Consider the following 19,105-nt stretch of genomic DNA (forward strand, 5'->3'; position numbering starts at 1 on the left):
GTGGCTGGTGAGTTCAAACTGCTCACTTTCTGGCTAACATAACCCACAGACCAGCTCCCCCTGAGGTCAGTTTGGTTTGCCGCACAGCACACATTGTTTGGAACCTTCTGAAATAGCTATGCACATGTGCAGGTTGGGGGGATTTCGCACAAGATGCAGTTTTCCACCCTCTCTTGGCAAAAATAATTTTTGCAAAAGGCTTGTATTCTCTTCTGGATCTGAGTAGCAGCTACTCTCATGAAGTCATAGCACATACATTCATGCTACAGTCCTCCCAACTCCCTAATGTCTTACGCCAAGTCTGCTCCATGCTTTTCTGTGTCCTACATGGCAGCTGTAGGCACCCAAGGCATGGGCTCTGCAGCCTGGGTCCAAATCTCTCCTTCCCACTTCCTCACTGTGTGGTCCTAGGCTCATGACTTTATCATCCTGTGCCACTGATTTTTCATCTGTAAAATGAGGCCAGAATAGCGTCCACACATAGGCTTGTTAAGTGGAATAATTGAATTATTATACACAAAAAGCTTAGAACGGTGCTTGGCATCTTGCAAATACTATTAGGTGGTTTAGCATAGGGACTGGGTCATCCATTACATATGCTCAGGTTCAAACTTCCGGCCAGGAAGTGGTGGTACACCTAGGTGGGCATTACACCTGGATTGGCCCATCTGGGCCAGGTGAATTCAATCCAGCCATTGAGGTTGACCATGACCATTAACCATGCCTCCCTATGGAGGAATTGAAAAGGCAGGATCTTGACCGCTCCGATGTCTCCCTTCACCCACTTTTCTGTTGTCTGTCCCCCAGAGAGGAGTTCACATGTAGATACTTGTAATCAGTTCCCTCTTTCCAATCCACCCTCCCACAAACCTCTCAGTATCACCACTCACAAATTATCAAGGTTTCTTGATGGATGGGGGAGCGGGGAGGGAGGGGAAAAATGAGGACTTGATGCAAGGGGCTTAAGTGGAGAGCAAACGTTTTGAGAATAATGAGGGCAATGAATGTACAAATGTGCCTTACACTATTGATGTATATATGGATTGTGATAAGAGTTGTATGATCCCCTAATAAAACGATTTTAAAAAAAAGAAAAAAGGCAGGATCCCGGAGCCCACTGAGTGACTTTCTCTCCAGCAGCTTCTAGGTAGGCTGTGCCCCGTGAGGGGCCCTGAGGTGCCTGTGTAAACCTGAAACTTCTTCTCTCAAAAAACTCACTTAGATCACAATCCAGGCTTCGAAGTGAATTCTTTCTCGCGCGAAGCCAAGGCCTGAGGTATATCTCTCCCAGGAGAGATCTAACAATAGTATCTCTTATTATAGCATTAGGAGCCCAGGTGGTGTAGTGGACTGTGCATTAAGCTGCTAATCGCAAGGTCGGGGATTTGAACTGACTATCCCGTCCGTGGGAGAAATATGAGGTTGTCTATTTCTGTAAGGCAGTGGTTCTCAACCTTCATAATGCCCCCACCCTTTAATACATTTCATGTTGTGGACACCTGCAAACATAAAATAATTTTCATTGCTACTTCATAGCTGTAATTTTGCTATTGTTATGAATTGGTTGACCCCTGTGAAAGGGTTAATTGATCCCCAGAGGGGTCACGACCCACAGGTGGAGAACCGCTACTGTAAGGATTTAAAGTCTCAAAACCCCAAAGGGGCAGTTCTTTGTCCTATTGGGCCGGTATGAGTGGGAGTCAATAAAATGGTAGTTAGGTTTTTTTTCTGCATCAGTATCAGATGCTGGTGGCAATCTCAGTCATCCTGCATTGTGGTCTGGTTTGACCTCTGGTAGATCTGTGGGAAATGACTGCCCTGGTTTGAGGTGAGGGCCACGGTGCTTCAGTGGTAGATCTCTCATCGTCTTTCACCGGGAAGTCCCGGGTTCGATTTGCAGCCAATGTGCCCCAGATCGTCAGTGAAAGTTTGTGCGTTGCTATGACACTGAGCAGGCTTCAGTGATGCTTCCAGACTGAAATAGAATAAGGACGAAAGACCTGAAAATCTCCATCCACACATTGACCTATGGCCCACCACGGTTGGCTTCCCCTCCCAGCCCTGGTAATAGCACAGACTGGCATAGTTTGCTCCGCTTCCCATGAGGTGCCCATGAGAGGCTGACTCGACAACCACGGTCAAGATCAACAGCTTGAACTCTTTTCTGGGTCTACAGAAACAAGAACAATCTTCTAAAATGAGGTCGCATTGCTATTTGGGACTGGGAGAATGCCTTTGTGACAAGGATTGTGCTCTGGATCCCAAAGGAGACTTTTAAACACAGCCACATAGCAACTCCGGAAACTGCCATAGTAGAAGCCAGGTTTAAAAAAAAAAAAACGTTCTACTGACTTGCTCAAAGGAGGCCAGAGGTGGATGGGGGTGGGGTGGGGTGGGGAGGGAGACTCCTCTAAAAATGAACAAATTTGTTTCCTTACATATTTGTCATGTCTTTTGGTCTTGAAAGATGGGGGGGGAAAGCAGACGAGAAGAGGAAACGGCGACTGACAGTCATCTTGTTGGTGTTCCCACAGCATCCCCTCCTTAGGCACTTGCTGCCATCTCATCCAACTCCACTCAGTATATTTTCAGCCAGCAATGATGCAGAAATGTCTGTGTACTCCAGTTTTATTGTAGTCGGGCAGCGTTTATGGGTTTGACTTTCAACTCAGCATGGCAGGACGTCTAGAAGCAATTATAACCAGCACCTCCTATGTCTGTGCGGTGGGCAGGCAGTGACGGATCCCCAGCTTCTGGAACACTAGTGCCCCCTTCCAGCTCAGGATAATGATGGTGACACTCGGCCTCCTTGTTGTCTGGGGGAGCTCTAGGAGCTCTAGGAGCTCTCCTCTGAAACCTCATATTATTGGCATTTCTTTGAGTGAACACATCAAATTAGTGACTGTAAAGGAAGGCGTAGGAGATGATTATTGGTGACAAGAGAAGCCTCAACCACCTCCAGAGAGCATGTCTCCTAAGTGCAAAGTATGGAGAGGGAGGAAACAATTGACCACAAATGGAATAGGCTCTGAGTCTCGCCACACAATGTATGTGCGTGGTCACTGAGGCGCCAACATTATGGCTGGAGGACGGATATGGTTTGTGCAGCGGTGATTGCCATCCAGAACGTGCCGTGCTATTGTGAAAAAGGATTTTTTATTCTGAGCAAATCTCTGCTTCCACTTGCTTTAATTATTCGCCAGAGAGCCGGGGACTCTGGGAGGGGTGGGGACACACAGGCTGGGCTGACCTCAGGAACTCATGTGTAAAGGGCTTTTTCTCACTTGGAAGCAGGCTGGGTTCACAGCTGTTCTTTCTGGTAAAGCTTGTTTCTGAACCTTGCCACGTCTGAGTCCGAAGAGGGAAATGAAGGTGACAAATGCTGCGAGGATCCCTGTGCACATCTTGGCTATGGTCCTGCTTAAGTCTGTTTCATTTGAATCCCAGTTTTACCTTTCCTCTTTCTGGGTTCCGAAGCATCAGATGGGTGCCAAACGCTTCCAAGGACAACACTAAAGCTGAACAAGGTGGAGGCAGATGAAGAGCAACGGGAGGTTGGTGTTTGGGATACTGAATACTTGGGCTTCCTAGGCCAGGCCAGCTGGTGGTTAGAGCCCTGTTTCATATTCCACTGAAATCCCTAGTGTCCAAGGACCAAGTGGCTCCTAAGTCCAGAATTTCTGTTACATGTCTCACCAAGGAGAAGCTGGGCCAAAATGCATTGAAGAATAAAGCAGGAGCTTGGCTTGTGAATCCACTCTCTGATTCTGAAATTTCAAAGGCTCCGTGCACAGACATTTCAACACTGAAAGCACAGCAGGGAAAATCAAAGACTTGGGCTTCCTCCTTGCCCCTCTTTTAGGGCTTTTATGGTTTTCCAAGGCGCCTCCCAGAGCCGAGTGTTGTATAGGTCATGTTTTAAAATGTCGTAGTTCTGAGGGACTTGCTGTTCTGCTTTCTTTGGCAAGGAGACCCGGTTTCTTGTCTTGTGGCCAAACACAGAGCACAGATGTCTGTGGGCCCCCTCCCTTTCCCCTGACCTTTGCTCTCTTTTCTGGATACCCTACTGACCTGTTCTCCCTTACAAGATCTGAACTGCTCACACACTTCGTTAAATTCTCATCCTAGCGAGAAGCATCTGAGCATTTTATTAGAGCCTGTATGAGTTCTGTTCTGGATGCCTATTTGTGTAACTTCAGGTCTCTGGCATGGAAACTTCCCATGCCCACAGACCCACACAGGTAATATAAACTCCAACAGTAGTTTAAGGTTTAAGGTGGTCACAGGGAACCCTGGGGCCCATGTCTCCTGGTGAACCACACAGGCTGTCTAAAGGGGCTAGTTCCATCTCAATGTAGCCATGCAGGAATGTAGACCGGTTAGGTCGCAAGACAAGGGGTTGTTCCTCTCCATGCTTAGGGGGCCCCCTACGGGAGGTTGGAAGCCAATATGGGCTATGCCCAAGCCAGGAGAGCTTAATTGACGCCTCCCGGCTGAAAGCCCTTAAAAGGCTGGAATCTGGCGACCACCACCCCTTCCCTTCAGCTGCTTCTCTGCCTTCCACTCAGCAGGGCTGGGTGTGCAGTGTCATGAGGGTGCCCGTGTTCAGTTTAGTGTAACGCCGGAACCTTCTTCTCTCATGTATATAAACCCACTCGGATTACCAACCAGGCTTTGGTGTGAATTTCTTTCCAGTGTGTAGCCAAGGACCGAGACATTTCCCACCCGAGAAACCTAACAGACCCAGACTTACAATAAACCCATATTTTTATTTATAAGGCAAGAGGTGACCAGGTCTAGACAATAATGGTGAAGAGGGCCCTGGGTTTGAGAAAGATTCTGAAGTAGAATCCATAACCCTTAGAAATATATTGGCCTTAGGGGAGGGGCAAAGAGGGCTGGATTGAGAAAGTCTCTGGCATCCAGTTCTGACTTGACTTCTGGATCCTGAATCCTTCAGGGCCATGACCTTGCCCTCCAGCCAGACCTTCCAATAGCCATCTTCTCAGAGCCTTGTTAAGTTCTCATAATACATTACACCTGCCATCCTGTGAGCAGCTACCAAACCCAGGCACTTTTTTCAAAGACAAGCTCGCTCTCTCTACCCCTAAGAGCAGGTAGTTTGGGGATGATGGATATGAGATACCACAGAAGACAAATCTGTTATCTTCCATGGTGCACAAAACATGCTGTCACAACCAGGACTCGTGACAATCCCGAAGTTTCCTAAATTGCTTCACTGCTACTTTTTAATTAAGCCTCATTAGATTGTCATATATTGATAAGAGGGATGACCCTGAGCTAGATACATAAATTAAAGCTTTCCTCATCCTGTGCTTTTATATAAATGTGTTAATTATTTTTGTCATTAGTGAGAATAATGGAGGGATGGAGCAATACCAAATGGAGTTTGACAAAGTGTTGGTGTTTGCTGCTGCAAACGTGGTGCATGTCAGATACAATCCATCACCCAGTGAGTCTGCAATTAACACCAAGGGACAAAGGTAGGATTCCCTGTAATAAATAGCCTTGCTCCCAGATGCTAATGGGGACCCAGCAGGACCCAATGTTGTGTTGTCACAGTTGTACACGGGCCCTTAGAGGAGACAGAGCTGGTGTTTGAAACGAGTCTTGTTTGCCCCCAGTTGGAGCTCATCCACCCCAGGACGGTCCTATCCACTGCCAGGGACTCGCAGCTCCCCCTCCACAGGATGCAGCCAGCTCTCCAGCTCCCAGATGCTCCCCCGTATGCAGGGCCTGGGACAGGACGTGGGGTGAGCAGTGGGCACTGGGCAACCTGGGGTACCATCCAACCTGGCCCAGGGCGTGCACAATCACACCTTGCAGGCCTTGTGGAGCGTGGCCTCTTTCCTCCTACAGTTGGCCCTCATCTTGCCCCAGAGCTGCTGCAGTTCCTGTAGCCTCGCCTGGAAGGTCTCTGAGGCCCAGTGGCCCCCCTGCAGGCCCCTCTGTCCCTCCTGCAGCCACAGTGGGCACACAGACCTCCTCCAGCCACCAGCCTTGTGGGTGTCGGTTCTGGGCACTGGCTTGTAAGCTTCGTTCCCCCCTCTAGGTAATGGGCACAACAATGGATTTTTTTGTTTCAAGGAGAGAAACCATATACAGTCCTGAGAGGGGCCCAACTTTTCTAGATGGGAATAGAGACACTTAAAAAAGAAGGAAAAAAAAGGATTGACCTCCAGTCCCTTCACCGGCAGGGACAAATGCTCTGGTCTCACTGTGTCCCCTAAAAACATCATGTCAAAATGTTTTCTTTTAAATTATGGAAATCAATGCATTATAGTTACGACAGCCAAAGGTGGAAGACGCCTTTGAGTCCGTGGACAGATGGATGGACCAAGTCAGTGAGTTCGAGTTCTAGAACGGAGTGGTGTCCTTTCATTAAAATAGGGGGATAAATGTCAGGTCACAAATTAACCTTGAAAAGACATGCTGGGAATGAAATAAATAAAATTCCCAACTCACTGCCATCCAGTCAACTCTGACTCATGGTAACCCTAAAGGGCAGAGTGGAACTGCCCCCACAGGTTCCGGGGATGGTAACTCTTTTACAGACATAGAAAGCTTCATCTTTCTCACAAGGCGCAGCTGGTGGACTTGAACTGCAGGTCTTACAGATCACAGTCCAATTTGTAACCACTACGCCAGCAGGGCTGCTGGTAATGACATAAGCCAGACACAAAAGAACAGGTGTAGGACCGAGCCAAGTAGTGAAAGGGTGAGCACAGGCAAAGGCACAGAGGCAGGCAGATCAGAGATATAGGGGTTTCACGGTGGCACCCTTGGGCGGGTTAGTGCCCTGTGACCCCGCTACCCATTTATTTATTATTATTATTATTTTTCTTTCCTCGCCTCTTTTTATCTGTCTACCATGTGTATCCCTGAATTTGGTCTGGTCCCTGCCATATTACCTGGTCCTCACCCCAGGAATGTTCATACAGTAGCTTTTCCCCTATGTCCCTTTTGCATTTTTTTTAAAGCTTACATCCGTGGACACAGTGTGTGCTTGTCCTTTTGTGCTTGGTTTACTTCGCTTAGCATGTTTTCCTCCAGTTCTTCCCATGCAGTGATGTGCTTCATACGTTCATCACTACTTTTTAGCGATGCGTAGTACTCCATTGTATGTATGTACCACAGTTTTTTTCCCCCCACTGAAAAAGAAATCTTTATTCTGATCCCACCAGCTGTACCATCTGTTATGCGCCTTCCTCCTTGGCAATCCGGTCTTTCTTGAGTGGTCCCATGAAAGCTTTTTTCTCTTCCACGGTCTGGAAATGGCCATGGCACAACTTGGTGTGGTGTCGATGAACTTGAGGTCGATCTTCTCCAGGGCACGGCGCTTTGTCTGCACCAGCAGGGACTTGTGCAGAGTCAGCACTCGCTTCTTGGTGCCCACCATGCAGCCCTTGAGAATGACAAACTCATTGATCACTTCCCCGTAGTGGAGAAAGTCGCCCAGGGGGTTGATGCTCTTGTTAGAGAGATCATAATCGGTGGAGGCGTTGTTCTTGATAAGCTTACCGTCCTTGACGAGGTAGTCCTGGCAAATCTTCTAGATCTTCTTCTTGATCTCTGTGCAGTGGTGGTAGCCTTTCTGCCCAGCGCGGGCCATCGAGAAGGCCACACGGGCGGGATGCCAGGCCCCGATACAAGCCACCTTGCGCAACCCTCGGTGGGTCTTTCGGGGCAGCTTCTTGGTGTGCCAACAACTGGTGACCCCTTTGTAGCCTTTGCCCTTGGTCACCACCGTGATGTCGACCATTTCATCCTGCGCGACACCTGGTTCACTGGCACCAGCTTCTCCCGGGCCCAGTCCAGCTTCTCAGCCACTGAGCCCCCGTTCTCCTGCATCTCCGTCAGGTGCGCCTTCTCCTGGCGCAGGAGGAGCAGGCGCGTCTGGGTGTGGGCGATGGCGCGCATGACCGGGCAGGACTTCTTCATGCTGCTAAAGTTTTTCTCGAGCTGCTTCTTACCCTTGTCATCCTGCCACTTCTTGCAGTACTTGGTGAAAGCCTTCTTCTTCGACTAGTGCCAGTTCTTGTAGAACCTCCGCTTGCTCTCATCGTCACTGATGTGTTCCGCAAAGACTGTCTTGAAGGTCCGGAGGCCGCGAAGTGTCTCCACATAGCCCAGGATACCCACCTCCACCATGGGAGGGGTCTCCATGATGGTCACGGCCTCCACCACTTCCTTCTTGTTCACCTTGGAGCCTGGCCTGTCGACCTCGCGCACAATGTGGGTCATGCCGGCCTTGTAGCCCAGGAAGGCCGTCAGGTGGACCGGCTTGGAGGCGTCATCCTTGGGGAAGCTCTTCACCTTCCCGCCGTGCCAGCTGCTGCGCTTCCGAGGCAGGAAGCCAAGAGACCCATGCTGGGGCGCCAAGAACATCCGGTGTGAGATTACATCGTTGATCCCCGCTGGTAGAGGTACCCCAGGTTTTTAATCCAATTGTCAGGTGTTGGAAATTTGGGTTGTTTACAATTCCTTGTAATTGTGAACTGTGCCAATGAAATTTGGAGCACAGATGTCTGACCTTGGTTTGTTTCTTGCCCTGTAAGGGGGGGGGGGTTGCTGGGGCATATGGTAACTCTATTTCCATCTGTTTTAGATATCACCAGTAGACCTCTTTCTTACTCACTTATGAGTCTCCCTGGATTTGTTTCACGGATGATGTTTCTGGGTCATTGTGTGGTCGTGGTCTCTTTGAAGACTTGATCGATGTTTTCTTTACATTGTTTGTCCTGAAGGTCTCTTTTGTACCCTAAAACAAGGAGTCAAGGAGATGCATGGGACTTGATTGCTGAAGGGGGGCAAGAGTGAAGAAATGGACCCAAAGGGTGTCCATACCACTTCTGGGCTCTGCTCTGGAGCTGTTGTCCATAAACTTTTGGCACCTGTGGCCGAGGTTGCGGGCTGACCCCAGGCTTCTCTGGCAGAGGAGGGCTGCCTTCTGCTCCGGGATATGGGGGATGTCCGGAGGCTGAGGAAGGGGATCAGGTTGTGCTCAAGAGGCCCCTGGCATGGGAGTATACTGGCTCAGCTCTTCCTCTGCAGGGTCCCACAGAAGAGGTCCCTTGGCCTGGACCCGATGCTAGACCCAGTGGCATACCTGCCCCTGAACTTGGAGGAGGCCCATCTCCTGCTCCAAGGCCTCGTGTCTGTGCAGCAGCCTCTCCATGCTCTCCAGATCCTTCCCAAGGTCCAGGACTCTAGCAAGGGCACCCTGTGGAGGACGGGCACATTACAGGCTTGGCCTCTGCCCTTCTGCCCAGGGTTCTCTTCGATCCTTTCTTTCTGGCTGGTCTTGGAATTGGCCTCAGGCAGGTGACAGTGTCTGATTAGTGTCTGCACAGTGACACTGCGGGTGTTGGGGACAAGGCTGCTGGATGGAAAACCGGTACCTAGCAGGGGTCCCAGGTCTTCCTGTCAATTCTCTTCCTGCCTCCCTTCCATGGGATCTCTGTCTCATAGGCCAGGTGTTTCTGAAACCGCATCAGCTTCTCTTTGTTGTCCCCATGAGGAACAGGCTATTCCAGCTACTGGCCCCACCCCTGGATCCAGTCGCTGTCCTGTGTGATGATGGGGACATGAGTGCCCTGATGTTCATACTGCCTTGGGCCCAAGCGGTGAACCCGTCTCCCCCTCGGGCTGTGCCAAGGAGTGAAATGCTGACCAAGCTCAGGGACAGCACAATAATTTTTCTATCACCCAAGATGACAGGGCCCATGCGCATCATTCTTCAGATCTAGGAAGTGGCTGGGCAGGGTCCATGGGTGGGTTCTCATGTGGGGGGGGGGGCCCTCACCCACCACTGGGGCCCTGTCTACTCTGCCCATCAGGATGACAGTTGTCCACACGGGTCTGAGAATCAAGGGCCCTGGGCTCCAGTCCTAGCTTTGCCCCTGGAAAAGCCATTAAACTCTCCACATCCGGTTCCACCGCAGGCCGCCCCTTGGCCCCTAGTGGGCTGAAGGTCACTTGTAAAGGTAAAATGGGGTTCAGCTGGGGTGCCCTCTGACCTGGCTAGCAGCCCTGAGAAAGCCGGCAGTAATCAGAGAGGTGTGAAGCTTGTGTAGCTGACCTTCTCCCAGGGCTTCCACTCAAGCCGGCCGCTCACGTACCGTGCCCAGCAGGCCCTGAACCCAGGGGCCTGGCAGCACCCTGGCCTGCTCTATCAGCACAGCCTCCTGCGTAGTGGGAGGTGGGAGGTGGACCCAGCCCTGAGTACCGAGTGTACCCCTGCTGGGGCTGGCTCACAGCCCATAGCCCTCACTATAAGTCCCGGGGGGCACCCCTCAGCTCTGCAGTTGAGTGTTGGCCAGGCTCCTAGGCAGAAGGAAGCAGGGGCCATGTTATATGGGCAGATCCAAATGCCCTCTGTGGTCCCCAGAGTGTGGCCTAACCCATCCCCATGTGCTTCTGGGTGCTTGGGCACCTCGGCTTGGTCACCAGCCCTGCATTGGACCCCCTGGCTCCTTGGTAATCCCTCACCCACCAGCACAGGTTCGGTGTGCATACATACCTCACGCGTGTGCCCCCGACAGTCTGGATACCCCGGCCTTAGGGTCACGCCCATGACCGTCCGGCCATCACCTCCCTTTCCTGTGTGCTCAACACCTCTGGAAGGAGCCATGCTTCTGGATCAGCCGCTCCACCTCTTCCACAGAGACCTCCAGGGCACTGGCTTCCTGGAAGACCTGGGGCAGCCATGGAGGTGACACAGAGGTGGGGGGGGGATTGGGGGCAGAGATGGTGGTTCAAAGGGAACCCTAGACAGCAACATCTGCCAGAACCTTGGTTTACAGCCTGGGCTCTCTGGGGGTGCATCAAGGGGCCTGCGGCTGGGGGTGGGGAGGTGGGTGCTGAGCAGGAGGGGTAGGAACCTGAGGAAGAAGAGCACTCCAACCTGGGGGCCGTTAGGAACATACCAACTTCTGACGAGGTGGGGAGGAGCCCCATCAATTTCCAACGAAACCGCGTAGGGCTTGGCTAGCAAGGGCCAGGTGTGGGGATGAGATTGCCCTGAGTGACCTGAGGCTCAGGTGTCCCCTTGGCCACTTGGGAAGACACACTATCTAGCTCCGTATCAGAATAGCAGCCAGTGATCCAGGAAGCAAGGGGTATTGGGGTGGTACTACAGGAGGACTGGAGGTCCTGGGGTCAGTGTGTCTGTGTGTGGTGAGGGGAGCTGTCTCCTGGGCCTGCAGGATCTTGTCCAGATGCCACACTGTCTGAGGAAGAGCTGCTTGTGGTGCATGGCCTGCCGTCTCCCTTGATTCCGTTCCCAGGCCTGAAAGACCTGCTCCCAAGCATCCTGCAGGGCGCATAGCCTTTCCTGGACCTGGGCCTGGGCATGGACACAACCGAAGGTGGTGCTGAGGGAAGCTCCAGAGAAAAGGTGCCTGACTGTCCCACCCAAGGGGAGGGTATTGTTTGTGTTTCCTCAGGGAAAGAGGGACCAGATATAAAGTCAGTGCCAGATGAATGCAGTGTGCCCGCACGGAGTGGGGAGCCAGTGGAGGGGCCTGAGGGCTGGGCTCCCATACCAGCTATGTGGACAACTGCCCCTGCCCCCAGAAGAATTTACTTCAGAGGACAGCACTGAATCTGCATCTAGGAGAGAGGGGCATGTTTGATCAGAGCAAATGGGAGCAAAGAAGGGGGAGGAAGAGAGAGTGGAGCACATCCTGGCCCATCAGGCCTGGAGGACGATATACCAGCTCTGAACAGCCAATGGACAGAGTGGACAATGTGGCTTATCCCACCACGAGACACACCGTTCATTGATGACCCAGGGCCCTAAGGGGGACAACACTGGAGACTCAGGGTTAGAACTGGCCCAGACTGATCCTATTGCACTGAGGCAAACCACTAAAAGTGTGTGGCAGAGCAACCCTGGGAGCAGAGCAGGGAGCCTCTGAGGTAGTACAAAGGACAGACTCTGGGGCCAAAGCATGGTACTCCATTTGACCTGACTGAAGGACAGGCCTAGAGATTAAAAATCAGATATTCATCTATGTATAGGTTTTTCTTTCTTTATTTTTTTTTCTTTTATTTTATTCTTAAAAAAGCATTTTATTAGGGATTCATACAACTCTTATCACAATCCATACTTACATCAGTTGTATAAAGCACATCTGTACATTCTTTGCCCTCATCATTTTCAAAGCATTTGCCTTCCAAAATTAATTTATTCTTCTATGGGTAATTGGTTTCCTTTTTGTTGTCATTGCTGTGTTCTCACTCATTGCCTATCTTGCAATGACTTGATCTTTGGTGCATATTATTATCTCTACAGACCTATCTAGATAGGATAGACTGCAAGAATAGTTTGGAGGAGAAAACAAGGGGACCAATAGTTCCGGGGGAATAGGGGAGTGGGAGAGAAGGGGGCAAAGGGGTAGTGCTGAACAACCCAGGGACAGGGGAGCAATAAGTTATCCAAAATCAGTAGCAAGGAGGGTGTGAGTGGTCTGGTAGGGATTCAGCAAGGGCAAGGTAACCGAGAGAAATTACTGAAACCCAAATGAAGGCTGAGCATGATAGTGGGACAAGAGGAAAGTAAAAGGAAATAGAGGAGAGAACTAGGTGACAAAGGGTATTTATAGAGGTCCAAAGAATGGAATATACATATGTAAATATATTTATGTGAGTGTAGGGAAACAGATCTGTGTGCATATATTTATAGGTTTAGTACTAAGGCAGCAGATGGACATTGGGCCTCCACTCAAGCACTTACTCAATGCAAGAGCACGTTGTTCTATTAAATTGGCATTCCAGGCTTCACACCTTCCCGACACGATTGCTGAAGAAAAATGTGTGCATAAGCAAATGTGGTGAAGGAAGTTGACGGTGCTCGGCTATCAAAAGATATAGCGTCTGGGGTGTTAATGGCTTGAAGATAAATAAGCGGCCATCTAGCTGAGAAGTATCAAAGCTCACATGGAAGGAGAACACCAGCCTGGCTGACCATGAGCTGTAGAAGGGACCAGTTATCAGACATCAAAGAACTAAAAATCGTATCAGTGGGTGCCCACCTTCCTGATACGATCAGTGAAGACAAACGTGTGCATAAGCAAATGTGGTGAAGAAAGCTGATGGTGCCTGGCTGTCAAAAGATATAGCATCTGGGATCTTTAAGGCTCAAAGATAAACAAGTGGCCACCTAGTTCAGAAGCAACAAAGCCCACATGGAAGAAACACACCAGCCTGTGTGAACACGAGTTTTGAAGGGATCATGAGGTATCAAGAATCAAAGAACAAAAAATCATATCATTGAAAATGTGGGTGAGTGCAGAGTGGAGACTCAAAGCCCATTGGTAGCCAACCAGACACCCTTTACTGAAGGGTTGTGGGGAGGAGATGAGCCAGTCAGGGTGCAGGGTAGCAACGATGAAACTTATAACTTTCCTCTAGTTCTAAAATGCTTCCTCCCCCCACTCTCATGATCCCAATTCTACCTTACAAATCTGGCTAGATAAGAGGGTGTACATAGGTACAGATAGGAACTGGAAACACAGGGAACGCAGAACAGATGACTCCTTCAGGACCAGTGGTGAGAGTGGCGATGCCTGGAGGGTGGAGAGAATGTGGGGTGGAAAGGGGAAATTGATTACAAGAATCTACAAATAGCCTCCTCCCTGGGGGAGGGACAGCAGAGAAGAAGGAAGGGGGAGACTTTGGACAGTGCAACACATGATAAAATAATATTAATTTATGAATGATGAAGTTTTCGTGAGGTAGGGGGGAGTGGGGAGGGAGGGGGAAAATGAACAGCAGATATTAAGGGCTCAAGTAGAAGGCAAATTTCTTGAGAATGATGATGGCAACAAATGTACATATGTTCTTTAAAAAAAAACTTTTATTATTTAAGCTTAATTTATTCCCAAGCCATGAGTTTTTGTTCTTCAGTTTCTTCTAGGAAATCTTTTTCTTCAGTGCAACTTCCTCTTCTAGCTTGGGAACGATTTGTTCCTTCTCAGTCAGGATCATTTCAATGTGGCAGGGGGAGCTCCTGTGTGGATTAATCTAGCCAAGAGCTCTGTAAGTCCGGTGGTGCATCTTGGGGGCTTTGTTCACCTGGATGTGCTCGATGACCTGAGAATCCACATCTAAACCCTTAAGTTCAGCATGACTTTCTGCATTTTTAAACATGTGAACCAAAAATTCAGCACTCTTTTTGGGCTACCAACTCTGGGTCCCACCCCACTGTTTGGCCTGGGCACATCTACCAACACCATCATTGTCCCGTCGGAAAGGCACACACTGCTTCTGCAGAGTGACATCTTTCAAGTATTTGGTGGCTTTCCAGATGTGCATGCCTTTGATGGCCTGGGCAGTTTCACGGGTGTTTTTGAAGTGGACCCAGAGATTCGATCCTCTGTATTTGCAGGATTTTGTAGGGTTTTCTGGGTCAAATTAGTAGCGAACCATTTTAGCAGGTCACCTCAGGCCGCTACAGTTAGAGGAAGAGCCTGTACATATGTTCTTGACACAATGCATGTATGTATGGATTTTGATAAGAATTGCACGAGCCCCCAATAAAATGATTAAAAAAATAGATAAGAAAGGTGCTTGTCCCTGAGGGGCCAGGGTGCGGTGGTACAGTGGGCTGGGGGAGGGCCAGAAAGGAGAGCCGACTTCCACGGCGGACGGCCCTGTAGCCTGGAGCACCTGCTGTCCCCGCTGGGTGGCACACTGGTGCAGCTCATTCTGGGCCTCCAGCTTGGCCCGCAGCTCTTGGTGGACACTGAAGCTTTGGGCTCCACTGCCGGGGTCTTGGGGCTCCTCCACCACCTGCAAATCTCACTGCACACTGGCTGTCCAGGAGGCATAGTCTTGCACCTGGAGCCTGGGAGAGCACGGGAGAGCATGGGGTGAGGGGACCTGGTACCGAGGCAGCGTCACAGCCAGCCTGAGTCCACCACCACTCATGTCCAAACCTCCATGTCTCTGCCGCTCAATCCCACAGCCTTACCAAGTGTCTACTCAGCCTCTACTCTGCCCGCCACCCCTCCTTCCCACCCAGTTCTCCAGGGCCAATGAAGTCCCTCACGGGCAGCTTGATAGCTTTGCCCACCCATCCACAACTTTGCCAGACCCCCACTTAGAGGTAGCCTTTGGTGGCCTTGTGTGAGAGCCGAGGGACTCGGGACTCTTGTCCCTTCACTGCCTCACTGTTCAGATGGAGGTTTTTGGAGTGTTTTTTTTAATTTAAATTTAAATTTATTTATTTTATTGGGGGCTCTTACAACTCTTGTTACAATCCATACACCAATTGTATCTGACATAGTCATACGTATATTGCCATTATTCTTTTCTAGACATTTACTTTCTATTGAGCCCTTGCGATCAGCTCCCCTTTTTTTTCCTCCTCCCCCACTCGAGGTTGCTTGATAGATTATAGATTGTTATTATTTTCATATCTCACATCGACCATTGTCTCTTTTATCCTCAGGTTTCTGTTGCTCCTCTCCCTGCGAGGGGTGTGTGGTTATATGTCATTCATTGCTATCGGTTCCTGTTCCTCCCATCCTCTACCCCCCTACCCTTTTGGTATCTCTATTCCCATACCTGTTCCTGGGTTCCATGTGTCGTGAGTTTTATCTCTTGCTAATACCTATGCACTCTAGTCCAGAGTGGGAAGCGGCACTGGGATGATGATAGTGGGGGGTGAGGAGGCCTCAAGGTGTCAGAGGCAGATTGTGTGATTCATTGATGCGATCCATGTCTCCTCAGGGGGGCCTCCACCCAGTGGGACACAGCATCTGGGAGGCTTGTGCCTTTCTCCTGAGACAGCATGGTGGCCAAGGGCCCGGGCATTGAGTGTGGGACTCTGGGCCTGGGGTGGCAGCACTTGCAGAAGCCACCCCCTTCCCCAGGCACCCACCTGGATACGGACGAGCACGTGAGACAGTTGGCTGTGAACTTTGAGGGTGGCCTCAGCGTCTCAGAGCAGGTGGGGTCTGGCCTGAGTCAGCTCCCACAGCTCTAACCAGGCAGCCCTGCCCCCAGGCGGGGGTCAGCAGTTATCCCAGCATGCTCATTCCTCCCCCTCAGCTTCTGTCTGCTCAGCCCTTCAGCTTCCTAGCTGGGTTTAGAACTTGTCCTAAGCTCCCAAAGGGCCACCGTCCTGAGATCTTGCTCAGCGCTTCAGGCCTTTCTGCAAAATCTCCTCCCAGGAGCCCATTATCACTAGCAGTTTACCCCTTGCTCTAACAATGCTCCAGGAGGCCTGCTTGGGAAGTGTTGGGCTGTTGCCTGGTTCAGGCCCACTAACTGCTCCTCAGGAGAAAGAAGAGGTTCCCTGCTCCTGGAAAGATTTACTGACTTGCAAACACTCTGGAGGATCCCCATGAGTCAGCAGGTGGGGTCATTCTAAAGCCCGGCACTCGGCAGGTAGCCACGTTGTGTGCCACCCAGGCATGCTGTGTGTTTGGAGGAGACTGCACACCCTTCAAAGGTAGAAGCTGCACCCCTCCATGGTTCTTGCATGCAGCAAATGCCGGGCCCCTGAGACTCCGGGCCAGCCTCTGGGCTAGGATCATGGGCAAATCAGGATCTCGCCTAAGCTCCATCTGGGCTGGAAACACAGTAGCTTGTACTGTGACCTGGGTCAGCCTGGGGCTGTGCAGGGCATCCTCAGCCCAGCTCAACTCTTCCCAGAACGCCCCTGCAGGGGCAGGGAGCCCGTGGCTTGGGAAAGTGACCCTGCAAAGTGGGCTTTGTGACCAGGCTCCCTGATCCACCGACCCAACTTTGCCTCCTCCACAGGCCGCAGACAGCAGGGACTGCCCTGGGTACCCTTAACTTGGGCCCTCTCCAGAGACAGTGGTTTGGCAGAGCCGCAGCACAGCAAGGGTCTCCCTGGAAGCCTCTTCAACCCATGTCCAGCACCTCCTCCTAAACTCACCCCTGCGCCAGGCTGCTGTTACTCACTGTAGGTCCTGTCACCACTGCTGGGCCCTGGGGGCAGTGCTGGGCCGCCACTCCAGCAGGCTCTCCGCTGGTGGCCACCCATCTTCACTTGGTGCCGAAACATTGCAAACTTGGTTAAGAGGAGCTGAGAAGAGAGGAGAGGGGTCACAGGGGGCCCTGGCTGGTGGGCTGTGAGACACCTCAGTGAGTGACTGGGCAGGGCAGGACTGGACAGCCACAGAACTTGCCCCTCTACGCAGAGAGGGGAATAGGAAGCCACAGATGTCCTTAGTCCAGACTGATGTTCCCCATCAGCCCCTTGTGCATGCAGCCCCCCCTCCACTACTCGTCTTCATTCGGCTCCAGGGCACCTTCCTTGCCCCTAGCCCCTTCCTCACTAAGGTGTGCTCATAGTCCTCTCCCCTATGGCCACCTGCTGCTGGCTGCTGAGCCAGCTCTGCAAGTCCTTGGCTTCCCTCAGGAAGCCCTACAGTGCCAGCATCCTCTTCAGATCCTGGCCCCTGTGGTGACAGCCTGAGTCCCCCAACAGTTATTGTGCGTGTGTCCACATTCTGGAGGTCAAGGTATCCAATCAAAGGGGCTGCCTGAAGTACAAGGTTCTTCATGGTCTTTGCCCAGGCTGCTCCTCTGGATTCAAGAAGCAAACCCCAGTCAGGGGGAGTTGGGCTGGCAAGGGTGTGGTTGTGGGGAAGGGCAGGTGACTGGAGCCAGGGAGCCGAGCCCCTGCCCTGTAGGCTCTCCTCAAAGGTTTGTGGGAAGAGGAAACAGTGAAGGACTCATCTTTTCCTGACACATGTCTACAGGCCTCTGTCACGGTTCTCTTCAAGGCATGGGTAGCATCTAGGGGAATAAGCAACCCCAGCCAGTTTTCTGGTACCCACTGATGCAGCGACCCTCACTGTTGGGCTGCCAACTCCCGCAGTGTCTGCAGCTGCTTCCAGAGCCTCCCCTGCATCACACCCAGCAGCTCTGAAACCTCAGTTACAAGGATCTACGTATAACTTCCTCCCTGGGGGATGGACAACGGAAAAGTGGGTGAAGGGAGACAAAATATGTAAGATCTGACAAATTATCAAGGGTTCATGAGTGAGGGTGGAACAGGGAGGGCGGAGAAAAATGAGGACATGATGCCAGGGCCTTAAGTGGAGAGCAAATGTTTTGAGAATGATGAGGGCAATGAATGTACGGATGTTCTTTACACAACTTATGTATGTATGGATTTTGATAAGAGTTGTATGTGCCCTTAATAAAATGATTTTTAAAAATTAAATCATTTTAATTTCTTAGGACAATGCCATTTGTATTTCAAAGCAACATTCACGAAAGCTATTTTTTCACCTTCACTATCTTCTATTTAGTTTTAGATAGAGCAAAAACAATTCTTATGCCTTTCTATGAGATGTAATGCAAGTAGACATAAATTTATGCATAATTAAAAATTTGAATGAACAACATATTTTGTTAAAGAATTTGACCTTTTGTGAAAATAAAAGAAAGCATATAGCATTATATTGAAGGGTTGGGAATGTTTTCCTCTATTTTATTCTAGTATTTGGTCTGAGGATCTTACGGCATATTCTGACTGTTGTCATGTAAGAGAATGTACATTCCATATAAGAGAAAACTTTCCTTATAATATTTTCCTATCCATTGCTTCCTGCTGAATCTCTCATTTGTTCTTTTATCATTATTTTTTCCTATAATAAACACAGGCTGCTTAATTTTATTCTTATTAGTCATTTATATAAGTTAGGAAAATATTTATTATATATACATTTTTATTAAAAATCTTTTATTGGAGATTCTTACAACTTTTGTTGCAATCCATATTGATTGCATCAGGCATTTTGTACATATGTTGCCTTCATTCATTTATAGACATTTCTTTCTTTTTCTTTTTTAAAATCATTTTATTGGGGCTCATACAACTCATCACAATCCATACATACACCAATTGTGTAAAGCACACTTATACATTCGTTGCCTTCATCATTTTCAAAATTTGCTTTCCTCTTGGGTTCCTGGAATCAGCTCATTTCCCTTTTCCCCTCTCCCCCTCTCACCCTGCTCCTCTTCCTTCATGAACCCTTAATAATTTATAAATTATTATTTTCTCTTATCTTACACTGCGCGGCGTCTCCCTTCA

General features: G+C 50.1%; 1 pseudogene; it reads right to left on the bottom strand.

The window, feature by feature from the left end:
* Window positions 1-7,217: 7,217 nt before the first annotated feature.
* LOC142435732 (large ribosomal subunit protein uL3 pseudogene) overlaps window positions 7,218-19,105 on the bottom strand; it is a 136,400-nt pseudogene continuing 124,512 nt past the window's right edge.

Source organism: Tenrec ecaudatus (genome assembly GCF_050624435.1).
Source record: "Tenrec ecaudatus isolate mTenEca1 chromosome 1 unlocalized genomic scaffold, mTenEca1.hap1 SUPER_1_unloc_13, whole genome shotgun sequence".
Classification (NCBI taxonomy): domain Eukaryota; kingdom Metazoa; phylum Chordata; class Mammalia; order Afrosoricida; family Tenrecidae; genus Tenrec; species Tenrec ecaudatus.